This window comes from Danio rerio, chromosome 2, assembly GCF_049306965.1.
Source record: "Danio rerio strain Tuebingen ecotype United States chromosome 2, GRCz12tu, whole genome shotgun sequence".
Classification (NCBI taxonomy): Eukaryota; Metazoa; Chordata; class Actinopteri; order Cypriniformes; family Danionidae; genus Danio; species Danio rerio.
The window spans coordinates 19,665,753-19,684,079 of record NC_133177.1 but is presented as its reverse complement, the minus strand read 5'-3'; the positions used below and the strand labels follow the sequence as shown (position 1 = coordinate 19,684,079).

The window sequence follows — 18,327 nt, the reverse complement described above, 5'->3', positions numbered from 1 at the left end:
ATGGCTGCGTCCGAAACCGCATACTTCCATACTATATAGTATGTTAAAATCAGTATGTGAGCCTAGTAGTATGTCCGAATTCATAGAATTCGAAAAACCGTATGCGAGAAGTACCCGGATGACTTACTAATTCCGGCAAGATTCTGGAGTGCACATCCCATGCATGCTGCACTATTCTATGATGCCCTGCGAGCAAATTCATGAATGGGAGTAAAGCGACGCAAATTACGCAGGTACGTCACTTGAATATGTCAAAATGGAGGATGTAGTAAGTCCGAATTCCATTCATACTTTTCACATTCATACTGTATAGAACGTACTTTTCTTACGGCCGAGTAGTACGTTTAAATTCAACTGCAGTACCTACTGAGTAGTAGGCGGTTTCGGACGCAGCCTGTCTCCATGTTAATGCAGTTACCACACCATTGAAGAGATGGTTCCCTGTGCACCACACCCATCCCCTTTCTACAGTTGTTACCATTTAGTCAAGATGTAGTCACCTCAAACAATGCAGAGACAACAAATTGTTGATTTATCTTTTCTATCATATCTTTTGGGAAATGAGAATGAATACACCATTTAGACTGGAAATTGGGTCGAGGCAGTAGGTTGTCAAAATTAATTGTTTTTTCTTTACAGCGCGATGCAGATGGGGACAATTCGATATCGGTTAAGTAATAGATCATAACCGGTTATTACGGACTGACGTCATTTATCTCTAATGCGTAATGTCACAGTAGAATACTATGACGAAGGAGGCGAGAGCGAGTAAATAAAATGCTTCTACTATGTAAAAGGTAGATACTTATGCACAATTCAACTGTTTTTGAGTTTGCTGGACAGTCTTTCATTGACACTGAAGAAGGCACAGCACACGAGCCGTGTTTTCACTACTAGGGAGAAATGCTGTAAGAAAAAAAACATCTCTGCCTCTCTCTCTCTTTTACACTTTGGACATTTGACCCGCTGCCGATTTTGTGAGGTAACTTTTCCTTTCCTCTCAGCTGTTAAAGTGATACTTGTAGATACAGACACTTGGTACCTGATGTGCGAGTTTTCTCCACTGTGTCTATTATGGATTACCTGTGATAACCACACATTGTGCGCATATAGACTGTAACAGCGGCTGTTCTTTCCGCATCACTCATCAGTGTACAGTGCTTTCATTTCTAAAGCCAATAGCAGCCCTTTCTGTTAAGCGGGTGAAGACCATGACGAATCATAAGACAGCTCTCAAAGCAAGCAGGATAAAATTGACATTAGTTTATTTGCTATAAATGCTCATGCTGTCTTCTGTGCATGTATTGAAGTTTTGTTTGGTACATTCAAAAAGAGTGCTTTCTTTGAGCAGGTCAAATTAAAGGTACAGTTTATATATCTTACTGCTTGTATTAAAGGACAATATTGTATTACAAATAATATATAAATAATTTAATATTTATACATTTTAATTTAAAAAATCTTGTGTTGTGAAGAATTTTTTTTATTATGTTCGGAAAGCATCGTCAATGCACCGTGATGCACCGAGATATCGAATTGAACCGAATCGATGGCATGTTAATCGTTACTGAATCGTGATACCAGTGTAGGTTCAATCCTCTACAAGGCAGACTCATTTCTTACAGCATGTTATTGGTTATATGGTGTGCTAGCAGTGACTAAAACTGACTTTGTTGTCACCTTGTATTGACTGTGTCTCGTCCCTTAGGAACCAAAAAGCTGCACATAAACACATCCAAGAAATAGCAGGCAACTGAAATGAATTTTTTATTTATTTTTTGGCAGCAGTGATTGGGGATGTATTTTTTTGTAATCTGTATTGTCATTTCACAAAGATGAACCATAACTATTGCTGCACATACAACCCAAAACAAAGCAGAATTAAAATACCATTTTCACCAAAAACTGACTGTGTTGTCTTCACATTGTGGCTGTGTCTTGTCCCATTGGAACCAAAAAGCTCCACATGAACACATTTAAGCAATGGTGGTCGACTGAAATGAGAACTTCTGTTCTGCAGCTGTGAGCAAGGATACATCTTTCTGTAGTCTGTATTGTCATTCCAACACAGATAAACCAGAAGTAGTGCTGCACATACAAACCGTGAACAAAACAGAATTAACCCCTTCAGACCCGAATTATGTTCCAAATTTCAGAAAAAAGGGATGTCATGTGATGTCCATTCTAATGGACGCAGGGTCTGAAGGGGTTAAAATGCCATTTTTACAGTACTTAACACTCGCCACAGAGGGATTCTCTCCTAAAAATATGGTTGATAATCTGATAACTACTGACTTTTGTCAGGTAGTGTACAGTATGTTGAATTGTTAACGCAAGATATAATCTTCAACCAGTCTGACTTTTCTTAGCAGACCTTCTGAGTCAACATGGTATTTAAACTTCCAGAAATTCCACTCACTGCATATATTTTTTACCAGACCAATCTTTAAACCTTAAAGATGGTTTTGTGTAAAAAATGTTTGTAGATGAGGCACTTTGCCATGCCTACATGCAATTGGCTGGGTGCAATGACTTTGGGTAATTGATGAGCTTCTGTCAGGCTAGTTTGTATGTTTGCAACACTAGTTTTGCTTTCCATTTGTGTAATGACAATACAGACTACAGTTTTCTGCATCCTCTCGTTTTAAGGCTGATTTATACTTCTGCGTCAAGCGCACACGTATGCATAGCCCTCGCCATGGCCGTCTCTGATGGGCACCTCTAAAAAAAATGTAACTACGTTGCAACGATGCATATCGCAAGCTCTGTGATTGGTCGGCTTGGTAGCGCTGATGAGTGTGGGCGGGGCCGAGAGACACGCTAGTCCGTTGGAATGAGTGTTTACAGGTGTCGAGTCCCATGAAGGAGCTCCAAAAAAGTTTTGTTTTGGGTTTGCCTTATAGTTAAAGTTGTTGCTCGTCAGCCCTTAAAATGAGTGAGTTTAAACCACTTGTACATTAAGGAAGCATTCAAAAAAAAAAAAAACACCAGCGAAGAAACTCGACACAGAGGAAAATTAATATCTACTGCCACCTAGCGTTTCGAAAGTGTTATTGCAGAGCAACAGAATCGGTGTGCAGAAGTATGAATGCACGGCTATGCTCATTGCATTCACCGTGGGTCACGCCAAACACTTGACGCAGAAGTATAAACCAGGATTTATTCTGCATGTTCTCATTTCTAACAGCTACCATATGTTTATTGTTTACATGCATCTTTTTGGTCTAGGCATGACCAGACATATAGCCACACTAGGTGATATCACAGCCCTATCTTTGACATCGACTTGGTGTATCCAAAGCTTAATAAATTTATTCATTCATTCAGTTTCTTTTCGGCTTAGCCCTTTTAATAATCAGGGGTTGCCACAGTGGAATGAACGAACCCCCAACTTATCCAGCATATGTTTTACGTAGCAGATGTCCTTCCAGCTGTAACCCAATACTGGGAAACACCCATAGCTTATTCAAATCACCTATGCGCATGTCTTTAGACTGTGGGGGAAACTGGAGCACCTGGAGGAAACCCACACAAACACGGGGAGAACATGCAAACTCCACACTGAAATGCCATCTGACCCACTCGGGGGTCGAATCATCGACCTTCTTGCTGTGAGGTGACTGATTTACCCACTATGCCAAAGTGCTCCCCCGACTTAATAAATTATTAATACTAATTATAGTAATTAATAAAATTAGGTTTCTCTTGTCATTGAGTTGTTTTGAACCGTTCTTTTGATATTGGCCACTCAACACAACTCAGATTTGTTCAAGCGGCCCTCTCCAGAAATGTGCACTTTTCTCTTGCTTTCACCTGTTTTAGTCATTCAAAATGGATTAACGCCTCAGAGGTCACTGAAGGAAAAACCTGTGAAGGAGCCTAATTTGAAAATTGGCAATGGGCCAGCCGTCATGTGCGATAAGAGCGTTCTGAATTAACGAGTCCCGGAGGTCGCAGAGGAGCACGAGGCTCCCACGATAATTATTTTCATTCAGAATACTGTTGACTAGGTAATCCTCCCGCTTCTGTCCTCCGAATGTATTTACCCATCACTTTCTTCTTCTATACGTTTTAATCCCTTATTATTTCAGCCTTACATGGTAAGAGCGGGGCAAAAGTGTGTCACTTCTCCTTCAGGCTCCTGCTTTGGCTTTTATTGAAGTTACATTCCTAGCGTCGGAGTGTTGCATGTTCTTGTGTAACGGTTATATTTTGTGGTTTAGTCTGAAGTAGCTTTATTTAGATGGTAAAATGCAAGTCCCGGAGTACACAGTGTGTACATGACTTTATCTCTGTTGACGCCTGTGGAGAGCATGTCTTTGTTTACTCTAGAAACCTTCAGGAAAGATTACTCATGACACATTTGCAAGCTCTTAAAGGGATAGTTCAGGCATGGAAATAAAGTTGGTCATCGTTTACTCATCCAGAGGAATTTAAAAACAATCCTTGCCAATCTTTTGACTATAATGAAAGCAGAGAGGACAAAAATGACATTAAGTAGTAATATGTAAGCCCACAAAAAATCTGTGTACAGAAATCCACAACTTTTCACAGATTTTTTTGCCAATCATTGAGTCTATTTTTTAAATATTTATATTTAAAATTTTTTATATTTTTTCAGTTGTTAAATTACAGTAAAATAAACCAATATGAAAACGTTCATATGAATTATTTACAATACAGTTTGTGAAGTATGTCTTTTAGTAGATATATTACATGAAAAAACTTGCTTTGTTAACCAAATAAGTGGATAGTTGGATTTGCATTGTAAACATTAAATAAATGTTATTTATTTAATTTAATAAGTTAAAACATATATTTTTATTTTATTTCATATATTACTCCCAAACTCCCAAAATACTTCCACGTTAATCTGCAGATTTTTTACAGAATTCTGCGCCGAAATAGCAAAATATGTCCACAGATTCTGTCTGGCCCTGGTAATCATTAATTAATTCAATTTCTTTTCAATTTAGTCCCTTTATTAATCTGGGGTCATCACAGTGGAATGAACCGCCAACTTAATCATGTTTTATGCAAAGGTTGCCCTTCCAGTCATTCACACACATACACTACGAACAATTTAGTTTACCCAATTCACCTATACCACATGTTTTTGGACTTGGGGGAAACCAGAGCACCCAGAGGAAACCCACGTAAACATGCAAACTCCACACAGAAATGCCAAATGAGGCCCTTGTAATATGAGATGTAATTTATTTTGCCAAATAGCCAAATAATATATTTGATGTAGAAACGCTCAGATATTTGTTGGCATCACCTGCCTTTTATTAAAACATAGTGGTGACTGATTCAAAAAGGAGTCATTATGTGTGATCTGTGCAAAGAATCAGTTAATTCAGTTCACAAAACTTCTCTAAATGAGTCATTCGTTCAGTAACAGACCACTAGAAGGAGAAGATGCTTGGCAATACTATATCAGCTGATGGATATAGGACCAGTAGCGGCCTTCTGTGCCCAGAATGCTGTTATCCTTCATCCACATGGTTAATTAACTATACTAATAGAGAAGACTGCATATCCAAATCTGTTTTTACATTACTGTAATTGTTGTAACTGTAACTGTAAAGTTTGGGTTTAGGGTTGGGGTAGGGGTAGACGTTAATAAAATACAATTAATGGGAAATTTAATAAATAATATAAATGATTCTTGTGATGATTGTTGTCTGATTGTCCATCAGCTGATTATCCATATGTATAGCTGAATAACCATGTGCATGGATGATAACAGTCTTCTGAGCCCCTACTGACCCATATCTATCAGCTGATAACCACTAATAACGCCCATTTGATCGTGTGATAGCGTTCGAATCGGCTGGCTTTATACTGATTTTGAAACTATGCAAGTTGAAACTGCTTTCTTTATTTGTCTGTTTTCTTTCCTGGCTTTTGATTTCACTTCAGACCTCTTTGTGGGTCAGACTCAGAGTCAGCATTTTCCTGCCCTTTGTAGGGCTGTTTCTGTAGTAACCTGTCTGTTTTGAGAGTTTGATGCAGGTGTCGTGTCTCCTTTTGACCCAAATGAGGCAGCAAGCCAGAGGTTGACAAGCAAACATGTGGATGTTTGCTTCTAAACATGCCAACAGCTAGGCTTTATTCTTTCAAACCAGTTAAATAGTCACTTGTGATAATCTGACGTACATTTGATATTTTTGGTTTAAAAAAAGTGCTAGTGACGTGTTAAGGGTAGTTTCAGTCTTGTGTAATTGAATAGAATACAATAAAAGGAACAGAATAAAAGGGAAAGGGATGAAAGCAAGCAAAGTCAAGCAGGCACAGATGTTACACAAACACAGATGTTACATCACCTTACATCAGCATTCCAGTACATGAATATAACATCATGATTGAGCCGCCTGAATGAAGCTATCAGCGTGATTTTCAAAAGTATAAGAGCTGCAGTCCTATTTTGAGGAATAGTGGCTAAAGGAATAGTTCTTCAATAAACAAATATTCTGTCACCATTATTTATTTACATTTCGCTTTTTCCAAACCTGTTTGAGATTCTTTCTTCTGCTGAACATACAAAGAGGAAAGCTGAAGACCTGTAACCATTGCCTTCCACAGAATTTGTTTACTATGGGAGGACAAACGGATACAGGTTTTAGCTTTCTTCAAAACATATTTATTTATGTTCAACAGAATAAGAAAACTCCTAAAGGTTTGGGATCACCTGAGGATGCGTAAATAGTGAGTATATTTTGAGTTTCGAGTGAACTATCCCTTTAATATCTTGCATAAATGCCTTATTTTGTTGTCACATTCATTCTTTCTGGTTTGTTCAAGCACAGCTTTTTGGCCAAGACGAAGCCAACGTGAGGAAACAAAAACATCATTAATTATAGACTTATTTATTTAACAACATACTTGGTGTACATTTCAATTCGCACATATAGTACTTATAATAATGTCTATAGCAGGGGTGTCCAAACTTTTTCTTATACAGGGCCAAAAACCAAACTTGATTGAGGGCTGTGGGTCAAAGTTAAATATACCTAACCATATTGCATTTAATTTGACACGAGTAATTTATTTGCTAATAATTCAAAATAAAATGTTGCTTTAAAACATATTAAATAATGATGTAGTATAATTTTTTGACATCGTATAATAAACATTTTATAGTAAAAGCATAAACAGTTCTATTTATAACACAATGGAGTTCGATGCTGAATACCTTGTCAACTGCTCCTGCCTCTGCATGGAATTGCTCACCGATGTGCATTGTCCACTGTCTGTTAACAAACTGTCTTCACAGTTTAAAAATCTTATTTATTTGCAACATTTAACTGAAGCATTACATTTTTTACAACTCCTCAATTAAACAAAGAAACTAAAGGTTACGCTAAATTTAAAATGACAATCATCCCTACCGACTCCCCGTCATTCTTTTCTTTTTTTCAGATGTGGTGGGGGCCAAAATAAAGGTTTCCATGGGCCACCTACTTTGGGCACCTCTGGTCTATAGTAATATATAACGTATAGTAAATTACATTTACTTTATATTTAATTTGTATTAATTAAATTTATTATTAAAATTTTATTTTATATTTACTAGTTGTTTTTAAATACCTTTATAATTGCATTGTTGTCCTTTCTATTTCATCCTGTTGCACCACGGATACTTCTGTCATGTAAACAAGTAACCATGTAAGTAAATATGAGGGGCACTAAATATTTTATGCACATGCTTTTTCCTACAGAATCCTCCCAATCAATATACAATTCTAAATTCTTTCTAAACAGTTATTCAACTCATCTAATGAAATTTAAATCATATCACAATTACATATCGCAGAATAAAAATTCACAATGTTAGTTTTTTTTATATATCTTGGAGCTCTTAATTGCAATTCGCTCTTAAATTGATTCTGAAGGTATTTTAATAACAATACATTGTGATCTAGTTACATTTTTAACTAGGAATGTCCTGATCAGGATATTTGTCCTTGAGTCTGAGACCGAGTCATTTGATTTTGAGTATCTGCTAATACCGAAATCTTATCCGATACTTCTATAATTACATAAAAAAATAATAAATAATAGTGAAGAAAAAAATCAAGAATGTTCCTTATTTTTTATTTAACCTAATTTTTACATTCAACAACTCTGTTGGCAATTAGAGCACTTCTGTGCGGTAGCTTGAACAATCAAGTAATAAGTAACATAAATTCTTTTACTTTTGAACTTCAGTGCAACAGTGGGTGTGTGTGTTTGTGTGTGTGTGTGTGTATATGACCCTCCATGACCCATATGGTCTAAAACCTGTCTGGTGGACAAATCTATGCTTGTTTTTAATAAAACAAAAATAAATATGGATATAATAAATAATACTGCTAATAATAATAATAATAATAATAATAATAATAATAATAACATTTAACTAAAGCAAATTGTTATGAATAAATTGAAAAGGCCCCCCGAAATGAAGAAGGCATGAAAGTATAGTCTTTATATTTATGTAGGCTAGAAAATAATATGTTTTGTAATATTTGAATCCTTTAAATGTATATCCTATATAAGATCCTTAATAATTTAACTATTTTTCTTATGTAAAGAGATTTTCATATTGCTGTACATCCTGTCTGCATTAACCATTGTGTAAGCGAGGCGCACAACTAACGCGCTCTGTGCTGGACTTTAGACCGGCTTTGTTTTTGGTCTATTATAGTTTCTCAAAAAAGCAACATGCCTGCAATGCGCCTCAACAAGCCTTCCTTTTTAGATCCGAACGCCTATGGGCCCACAAATGAGCTGAAATTAGCAAACAAGTCTTGCCTTGTGCCTCATTGTGCCGGGTGTATAATAGTGCCCCATGTGTCTAATTGGGACCTTTTTGACATTTTTCCCTTCAAACACCATGCTTTTTGGGTGCCTTCTGACAGTCTTTTTTTGCCCACAATGCCTGAGTGATTTTCCCCCAACTGAGTGCCTCCGTTGACTTGTTTGCGGCCATATAAAGTGTAAATGTGCAAAGCCCATACATTTGACCTAACTAAGTTCAGAAAATCACAGCTCTCATGTCAGAAAGAGGTCAGAACCAGGACTAAGACGACAAAAATGAGCAAATAGCTCAGATTCCTGTGAACAAAAGAAGTGTCATCTGAGTATGCTATAGAGTTTGGATTCCTGACCCGGTCAAGAGCAGCTGAATCTAGATTTCATGAACCTGACCTGCTCTGGATGAGTGCTTCACGAAATGTGCTCATTTCGACTGGGGCCCTCAGAGTAAACCTTCAACGCTTTATATACAAACTGAAGTTCGTATGAATCATACAGCGCTCTGGGCTGAAATGCTTCGCCAGCGCAGGTTTACACTTCTTATCAGACTTGGGCTCTAGCAGTGGTGGTATAAATTTGCATGTTGAAATGTCACAGCCAGATTCATCATCCTGCCTGATATGTTTATAGGCATTCAGAGCATGGCAACTAGAGCAGCAAGAACAACATCTGTCCGACAGCGTGCCTGAGCCTCTAGAATTGCATCTCAGTCGGCTAGAGCACACACCATAAAAACAGATCATTTCACTTTAACGGTGTACCTCCCAAGTTTATTGACCTTTTAAATATAACCCTAAAGATAAACAGGAAACTTTTTTTTTCCAAAATAGCCCATGTATTCCTAAGCATGCATGAGGTATCTGAAAAGATGGAGAGAAAAGATTGTGATTATTTCTGAGAACATCTACATTTTTTGCATAATACAAAGAAGCCCTTGGCTATTTTTTCCTCTTTTGAGCACCTGTGGAATGGTCCATTCACAGCCTGTTGACCCTCCATGACCAGATAAGATTTCCTTGGACATCATTTTTGAAAGATAGTCCTGGTTCAGGGGTTTCTCATCGAATCGGATCATGTCAGATCATGATATGATCAAAGCAATACTTTAGTTTTTTTTTTTTTACTCGTCCACAAGGAATAAGCATTAAGTTACATGGATACAGTTTCATATCCTTAAGGAATGCAGAAGTTGTTTAAAAAGCTTGCATGTATCTGTGTGTTTATTCTTAATCATTTTTCATGCAGTGTTTCTGTTAAGTAAACTATCAAAAACGATTTCCATCAACTAAAAATTAAATTAATTTTAAGTGAAAACTAACAATACTAAAGAGTAGGGGTGTAACGATGCACTCAGCTCACGATATAATGTGTATCACAATATAATGATCTACATTCAATATGCATCACAATATTTGGAATAAAAATTGAATATAAAACTGAAATGCAAATAAAAGATTTATTTCAAAAATTACCAAGTTAACAATTTTTTATGTATTTCTTTTGTTTAAACTTCTTTTATTTAAACTGAACCTTCTTTAGGAAATTAATTACATAGGCCTGTCTCTGGAAAATAAAACAATTTTTTTAACTTTTTATAAAATATTATTGAAGTGACAGACAAAAAATGAAGGCACAACTTCTTAAATAAGTAAAGGTGCAAGAATAAAATATAGCTTTCTATTCAAGTGAATTTAACAGTAAGAGCTTAAAGCTTTGCTTGGTCACTTGTAAGTTTTTTTTTTTTTTTTTTTTTTGTAAAAACATTTAAACAACTACATTTTCAGGTAGTCAGCTGTAGTTTCTAGAAGATAATCCTGAACTTCTGTGTATCTGTCTGAGAGGTTTTTATGGATGGCTGTCTTCATGTTATCTATAGTTGTGGAATCCTTCTTGTCGCATGTCATGCTCTGTATTATCATAGATTTCAAGGGTATGATGAGTGACAGGGTGGCTGTTATTTCGTCAGACAGGACAGTTGTAGTCTTTTGCCAGCGGTGTAAGCAGGTTTTAAGTGTATCAAGTTGATTTGCATTTCTGCGTACCTCTGCTCAAAAGAGTTGCCGTTATTGCAGCTTGTTGCTCGAGAAAGTGTTCCAGCATATCCATTAAGCTGTTCAATCGAGTAGCAACATCCATGATAAGCTTGTGTGGTGCAATCTTAAGCATCTTTTGCTTTGTCACGAGCACAACTGTTGCAGTGGCTTTTCTCACTTGACCAAGCAATCGATTAACACCTGATCAAACCTGCTTGTGATGCGAGATTATTGGATGAGCATAAAGGCCTGTGCACACTGAGACGTTGTTTTGCTCACGCTTTCCCTCTACTTTTAACACCTCGTGACTAATTAAAGAGCGTCAATGTGATTGTGCAAACCAACACGCATAACGGCAGGTACAAAACCGTGATTTAAAAAAAAACGCCTCATACTCTTTTTTTGTTTTTTTTTTGTTTTTTTTGTTTTGATGTGCCACGTCAAAGCTTTCTCCACCAATCAGGTTGACACTTTTGTTCACGTGCTCAGAGCTGCTGAAGTTACAGTAAACAGCATTTGGAAGCGCTTAAGCTCAAAATTGTCAATGCGAGCGCACATTGAAGAAGATGCCCAGAGGCAATATGAACGTAGAGCTGTTTATTGCACAATAATCATTTCTTCCTCGCTAGAGCAGGAGCTGCTATTTGAACTATCCATGCTTGTTCGAGTCACCAGTAACATTAACAACAAGCGTGTGAACTTCCTCTCTTCCTCTTCTTCTGTGTTATAAGCGGGGTGTCAGAAGCTTAAAGTTGTGTAGCACCATCTAACGTCAAGAAGTGATTTAGCATACTCTTTTGCTTGATGCCAGTGAAAATCTCTTGGGTTTGAATGCTGAAAAACGTCTCGTTTAATGCTGACATTAAACGCCAACGAAAAGCATTCTGGTGTGTACTAGCCTTAACACTTAGGGCTCTATTTTGACGGTCCATGCGCAGAGCGCAAAACGCAGGGCGCAAACGCTTTCAGGGCGTGTCAGAACGCATTTTTGCTAATTTACGGACGGGAAAATGCGCTTTGCGCCAAGGTGCATTGGCTAAAAGGGTTGAGTTTATTTTCTTAATGAGTTATTGGTGTGTTTTGAGAATAAACCAATTAGAGTCTCACCTCCCATTCTCTTTAAGAGCCAGCTGCGTCGCGCCAAGAGCGCATTCGCTATTTACAGGATGCAAAGTAAGTCTAAGTGGAAAAAATGAGCATTTCACTAGCAAACAGTTAACAGTTTTTTAACAGAAAACTGTTAAACAGAGCATCTACTGCGTGAGAATGAGAGATAATGGAACTACTCTCACATTCGCTCTTGGATAGGGAAACCTTTACGCACAGACACCAATTAGCCTATAAATAAATAATTTCGTTTGTTAAGCGCAAAGATTTGTTTCAAAACTATTTCTAAATTCAGTTCTAATTTCTAGCAAACGAATAAATGAACAAAAAATGACCAAGTCTGGTCAAAATACTGAGTTATTTCCAAATACACCTGCCATGCCCCATATGGTCTAAAACCTGACAGGTGGGCAAATCTAAGCTTGTTTTTAATTAAACAAATATAAATATGGATATATTAAATAATACTGCTAATAATAATAACATTATACAAAAGCAAATTGTTATGAATGAACTGAAAAAGCCTCCCGAGATGAAGACATATAAAAGCAGTGATTTTTCATATTTATATAGGCTAGAAAATAATATGTTTTGTAATATTTTAACTCTTATATTTATATCCTATATCTATTCTTATTATATCCTATATATATCCTTAATATTTTTTTTTTCACATGTAAAGATATTTGCCTATTGCTCTCTTGTGCGTATTAAGCAGTGTGTAAGCGAGGCGCAACTCTGCGCCGGAGTTTAGACCGGGTTAGTTTTGGTCTAATGAAAAATCTATTATAGTTCCTCAAAATAGCAACGCGCCAGCAGTCCGCCTCAGAACGCCTTCCTTTTTAGACCAGAGCGCCTTTGGGTGCAGAAATGAGCGCTAATGCATTTGCTATTTAAGCAGTGTAGCGCAACGCCTTAAAACGATTCTTGCGCCAAGCTGAAACTACCAAAAGAGTTTTGCGCCGCGTCTTGCGCCACACTGCGCCGGTTGTATGATAGGGCCCTTAATGTGAGGCATCAATCCAGCTTCTCTTGCTGCTATGTCCAGGTTGCGCGTGTTGTCAGTAACAACAGCAATGTTGTGAACAGCCCTTTAAGTCCCCACTCATGAATAGCTGCCTTTAAAACTTTGGCTATGTTTGACCCAGTGTGCGTGTCAAAAAGAGGACGAGTCTGAAGTAATGACTGCAAAATCGAAATGTTACCAGACATCCGACTTACAAGAGGATTGGGCATCCTCCTTTTCAACTCCACTCATCTTGGCCTGTTAACGTTACTGCTGCTAGTTCAAGCAATCTGAACTCAACGTGTGACAGCAGGTGGAATGTAGCTCACGTACGAGTAAAACAAAAATAGTACTTTCAACTGATTGATCTGCGTTTCACGAACACAAACATCTGTTTTTTAGATTAGGGGAAAGACTCCATTTTGTCAGTAAAAGAGTTTGACTGTAAAAGGATAGTTACTCATCCTTGTTTCAAACCTGATTTCTTTATTCTATCAAACACAAATGAAGATATTTTGAAAAATGGAAACTTGTAACCATTGATTATCATAATATTTGATTTCCCCACTATAAAATTCAATGGTTACAAGTGTTTATTTTTTCTTAAACTACTTTCTTTAGCATTCAGCAGAAGAAAGAATCTCTTAAAGGTTTGGAGTGACATGAGGGAGAGTAAGTAGTGAGTTTTTTTTTAAATCTGAAATGGAAGAAGGAACTTATCCATGAACTGTGTACTGTAAAGTTCCTGACAAAGTCCCAACCATAAATAGTCTTTTCTAATCCTTTCTTTAACAAGCGGTTGTCGAATCCCTGGTTGTAAGCATGTAAAAGAACTCTTCTAGAAGCACTTGTCAGAAAAATGACGGGAACGCAGCACAAGGCTGGGCTATAATGCTGAGGTTTTTTTGCTGAAATAAACTTCAACCACTGACTCTTTACAGTTTCATCTTTGGGTAGGGAAAATAACACTAACTTTTCCTCACACTTCAGAGCACAGCGTCTTCACGACTTGATTCAACTGGGATATGCTATAGTGTTTGTCTTTTTCTTTCTACAGTATTTGTGGGTGGGGCTGGGGGTTTCAATTTTCTCAGGTCTGTGCGTGCAACAAATGGGCGGGGTTTGAGTTCTGTATCGATGTCACGCCGACAGGGCTAAAGATTTGTTATCAAGATGATTCATTCAAACTACTCTGAGTCAACTATTTTATAGATGAATCAATAGTTTTAAACACGGTGCACTTTCAGGTTTAAACCTTAGCTGGATATTTCACTTCACTTAAAGCTGTTACACACTGCATGAAAGGTTATTTTCAAAAACCTATAATAGGGCTTTCTTAACTTTTCCCTCAACTTTCCACTAGCCTACAGATACCCACACTAGTAGATGCTGCTCTCTCATTGGCTGTAGGTAATCGCCGATCAGAATACATTTCACACGGCATGATTTTGAATTACTGACATGTTCAGATATTTAGCATGCCAAATATCTGTTGGGTATTATCTGCAATTCTTTCAGATTGCGTCTTTGATCATGGCTTTACTCACAGGGATGAGCATCGACTTGCCTGTGATTTCAGGCGTTTGTCGGCAATTTCTAAAAAACTGTCAGCGAGTGAAAATTGGGGATAAAATCTACAAGTGTGAACACATCTTGTATAAGGATCACTAAAGAAAGAAAAGATCTTCTTGTATAATTGGATGTCACATGCTGTCATTATTACTTCTATACTATACTGCATATCAGTGCTAATATTTGTAGGCATTACCGAAACCCTCCTCTAGTGTTTTCTGGGAAGATTTTTCCCACCGCACATCTGCAGCCAGAAGCAGGTTTTCCCACCGCTGAACATTCACCCTGACCTCTCATTTCCAGCGGCTGATGGAATGAGAGGCCGCCGTTGTGGCCCGTGATTTTTATGGAGTGATTTAACACTCGGCGGCCATGCTGGAAGCTTGTTAAGGGGCGTGCTGGAGCTCCATAGGGGAATTGAGAGGCCTCACTCACCTGCTGCTTTATTGGATGGATCAGTTACAGTTTGACAAGAGTGTGGCCGTTGTTAAAGTTGCTGCACTGTAGGCGACTTGTGGTTTTGAGGGCTTGGAGAGGTGATCAATCTGGCTATCACTCCCTCTCTTTTTCGTTCTCTGCACTCATGGCTGTGATTCCCTGGAATGCCGATGAGAGGCCTGGAGTAAAGCCAGGCAGAACCAATGTAGAAGATGTCAACAATGGAGCTATGTTTAGAATGACCTTGTCTAACTTTGGGGGGATTGTAACGCAAACCAGAGTCAGGCTGGTGCAGTGCTTTGAAAACTGTTGCTAATTAGAAAATCTACAAAAGGCTAAATTGTCAAATGATTCACGATAATATTGAGGAAGTCCTTGAATGTTGCAAGTTGTGGGGGTGTTGGAGCCTCTTATTTGTCCTGTTATGTTTTGGCAGACAATCTGCATATTCCTATTGAGTTCTTCACAAAATTTATGATGGTGAAAAATTGTGTTCATTTAAAGGAATGCATAGAAGTGCAATAAATAGAAAAATAAATAGAAAATATTTAAAAAAAATAAATAGAAATAAATATAAATAGAAAAGATTTTAAGAGCCCTGTTGCAAAACGATTTTGTGAATATATTTTGTGAATATAACTATAAAATGTCAACTTTACTCTCTCTCTCAAAATTAAGAAGATTGAGTTGAATTGGAGGGGTGGCAACACTGATTATTTAAGGAAGAAGTCGGAAGCTTTTTGGATTTTTTACTTTGTTTGCGCAAAGTATAAAAGAAAATTTTTAATTTCAAAGATTTTTTTCTGATGTATTTTGAGTTTTTTTAAACTGTTTTTTTTTATTGTTATTTGTATTGCTAGATTATGTGTTGATCTGAAGTGGATTCATGTCAACTGATAACAACTTGTGTTGTTGGGTCCTGCTGATTCATTGGGGTGATGATTTGAGCCTGGTTTATCAGTTTTTTCTAATCTGTAATTAGATGTTCTAAGAGTGCAAAAAAAGCATTAAAATAATTAATTAATTATTGACGCCAAACTTTTAAATGGCATCGTGTGTCTGATGTTCTATCATATAGTATGTAAACGTTACATGTATTCATCTCGAATTCTACGATGAATACATTCAGTTTAGGAGTGTCAGTCCAGTCACTTGATTATGTCAAAATAGACCAGAGCAGTTCAAAAACTTTACAGCCATTTACAAAGATTGCACATTTGCATCTGAAAATGTGAGCACATAGAAAAGGTTTAGCAAATGTTGCCGTTTTCATGCCAACTTGCTACTGTAAACAGAAACGCTAATTGCTTGCCTGCCCTTCAAGTTGTTTTGATTGGTCCGTTGCTTTGGGAGTGACATTAACTCCTGCGTGTAAAAAAGTTAAAATAAATTTGTCTTGATGTGTTATAAAATAAAAACAGTCTCTCTACTGACCTCAAGAATTCCCACCTCCACCATTCAATTGTATGTCACGCGACAGCAATTGCTTGTCACTTTGAAGTAGATTTGCCATTAGTAATGTAAAGTTACTCTAGTGAACCAGTGAAACAGACGAGACATTATTGAGAGTATGATAATGTGTAATGTGTAAGTTTATTGATCATTACAATGCATTGTTTGATTGACTGAATGACACCTGTACGCGTCCTCCAAAAATGGCCATAATAGATGTTAGTATCGCGATCATGTTCGCTTTGGGTATGCATTCGCATTACATAGGGAAACCTTTAAAAAAAAAAAAAAAAGCTCTTTTTTTGTTGTTTGATTCAAATGTTTAGATACTAAATAAAACTGTTAAACATTTGTTAAATTTAAATGGTCATTCCAAATATAAAGTTTTATCATAAGCTCAGCAAACAGTTTTAAAGAATTTGATGCGTTACGTATTTATGTTGTTACTGTATATTGGATGAGACGTAACTTTAAGTGAGTTTTTAATGATGCTGGGTGAAAATAACAGAAATCACAACAAACTGATATGTGAAACAAAAATAACAATTTATGAACAATCATATAAAATAATGAATATATGAATTTGAATTGTAATTTAAATGACCAAATCAAACGAAAAACAGGAGTGTTGCAAAAAAAAAAAAAAATAAATAAATAAATATAACAAAACAATCCAACTAAACCCCAACCCACTAAACTAACTAACCAATGAAAAAATGTAGAAAAAAAAACAATCTTAAGCGTATGCAATGCAGGTGTGGTAACTCCTCCATAAACAAACACAAAAAAAATTTTATTCAGAATTACTAGAGTTCTCATAAAGTACATATTGTTAGCAATTAGCTTAACAAAAGCTTATCTGATAATACAATTCTCATAAAGATAATTCGACTTCCTAATATTTAGGTAAATTGAGCTACAAAAGTTTATTTTACTAAAAAAATAACTTAAACAGGAGACAAGCTAAAAAAAAAATAAATAAATAAAAGAATACAAACATGAAAGAACAGGCTGGTTGACACAAGTGAGGAGTTTGGTGCTGAATCAGGTGCTCCTCACGATCAGTGTGAGCGAACACCTTTTAAATGCAGCAGACCAGCTCCTGATTGGTGCTCCGAGTGGTTTCATGAGGATGAGTGACAGCCTTCTCGAGCCTTCTTCATCTAGGGCAGAACCAAATACACAATGGGAAAGAGAAAAAGTGAAATGGAAAACAAACACAAAAAGTTTATCTACAAACAATTATATACATAATTACAATACCTATAATTTAATTACTCCTACCGCCAACACTGCAAGATCTGGACAGCGCATCAGCCATGAGGTTCTCTGACCTCATTCTTGTGTTTGATAACCAGGTTATAGCTTTTGGCTACCAAGGACCAATGCATCAGTCTCAGGTTATGATACTACATTTTCCTTAAAAACATTAGAGAATATTTGTCAGTAAACACAGTCACGAGTAAGCGGACAGTGTTGACCATGGATGACGTATCCTAATTCTTATCTTGAGGCATGACTAATTGAATGAGACAGCATCATTGTTGGCTGAAGAGATCAATACGGGAGAGGCATTCTTTGCCACAGTAGCCGCATTGATAGGTGGCTCCCAGGCTGACATTGTTTTGCACCTTTTGGCGAACTCTATTGTCCTCTGACACACGCATCATGTTCTTCTCACCTGACTTGAGCTGTTTGGTCAGGGTGCACTTCCATATCGGGCGGTCTGCTGCCAGGTCTTTCCAGGACTGTGTGTTTACGTCGAGGGCTTTCATCTTCCTCTTCATGACATCTTTAAATCGTAGAATTGGGTGCCCTATGGTTTTCTTCCCAGATGAGAGTTGTCCGTAGAGGATGTTCTTTGGGATTCTCCCATCCTCCATGCGGCGTACATGGCCAAGCCAGCAAAGGCAATGT

The 18,327-nt window shown here is 37.1% G+C and overlaps 1 protein-coding gene and 1 long non-coding RNA gene across 22 annotated transcripts in view; both read left to right on the top strand.

Moving 5' to 3' along the window:
• The window catches only part of st3gal3b (ST3 beta-galactoside alpha-2,3-sialyltransferase 3b), a 165,947-nt gene that overhangs the window by 123,326 nt on the left and 24,294 nt on the right, over positions 1-18,327 (top strand).
• Positions 12,950-16,684, top strand: LOC141378032 (uncharacterized). Its single transcript, XR_012391301.1, has 2 exons — positions 12,950-15,474; positions 15,524-16,684. It is a non-coding gene; the product is annotated as an uncharacterized lncRNA (long non-coding RNA).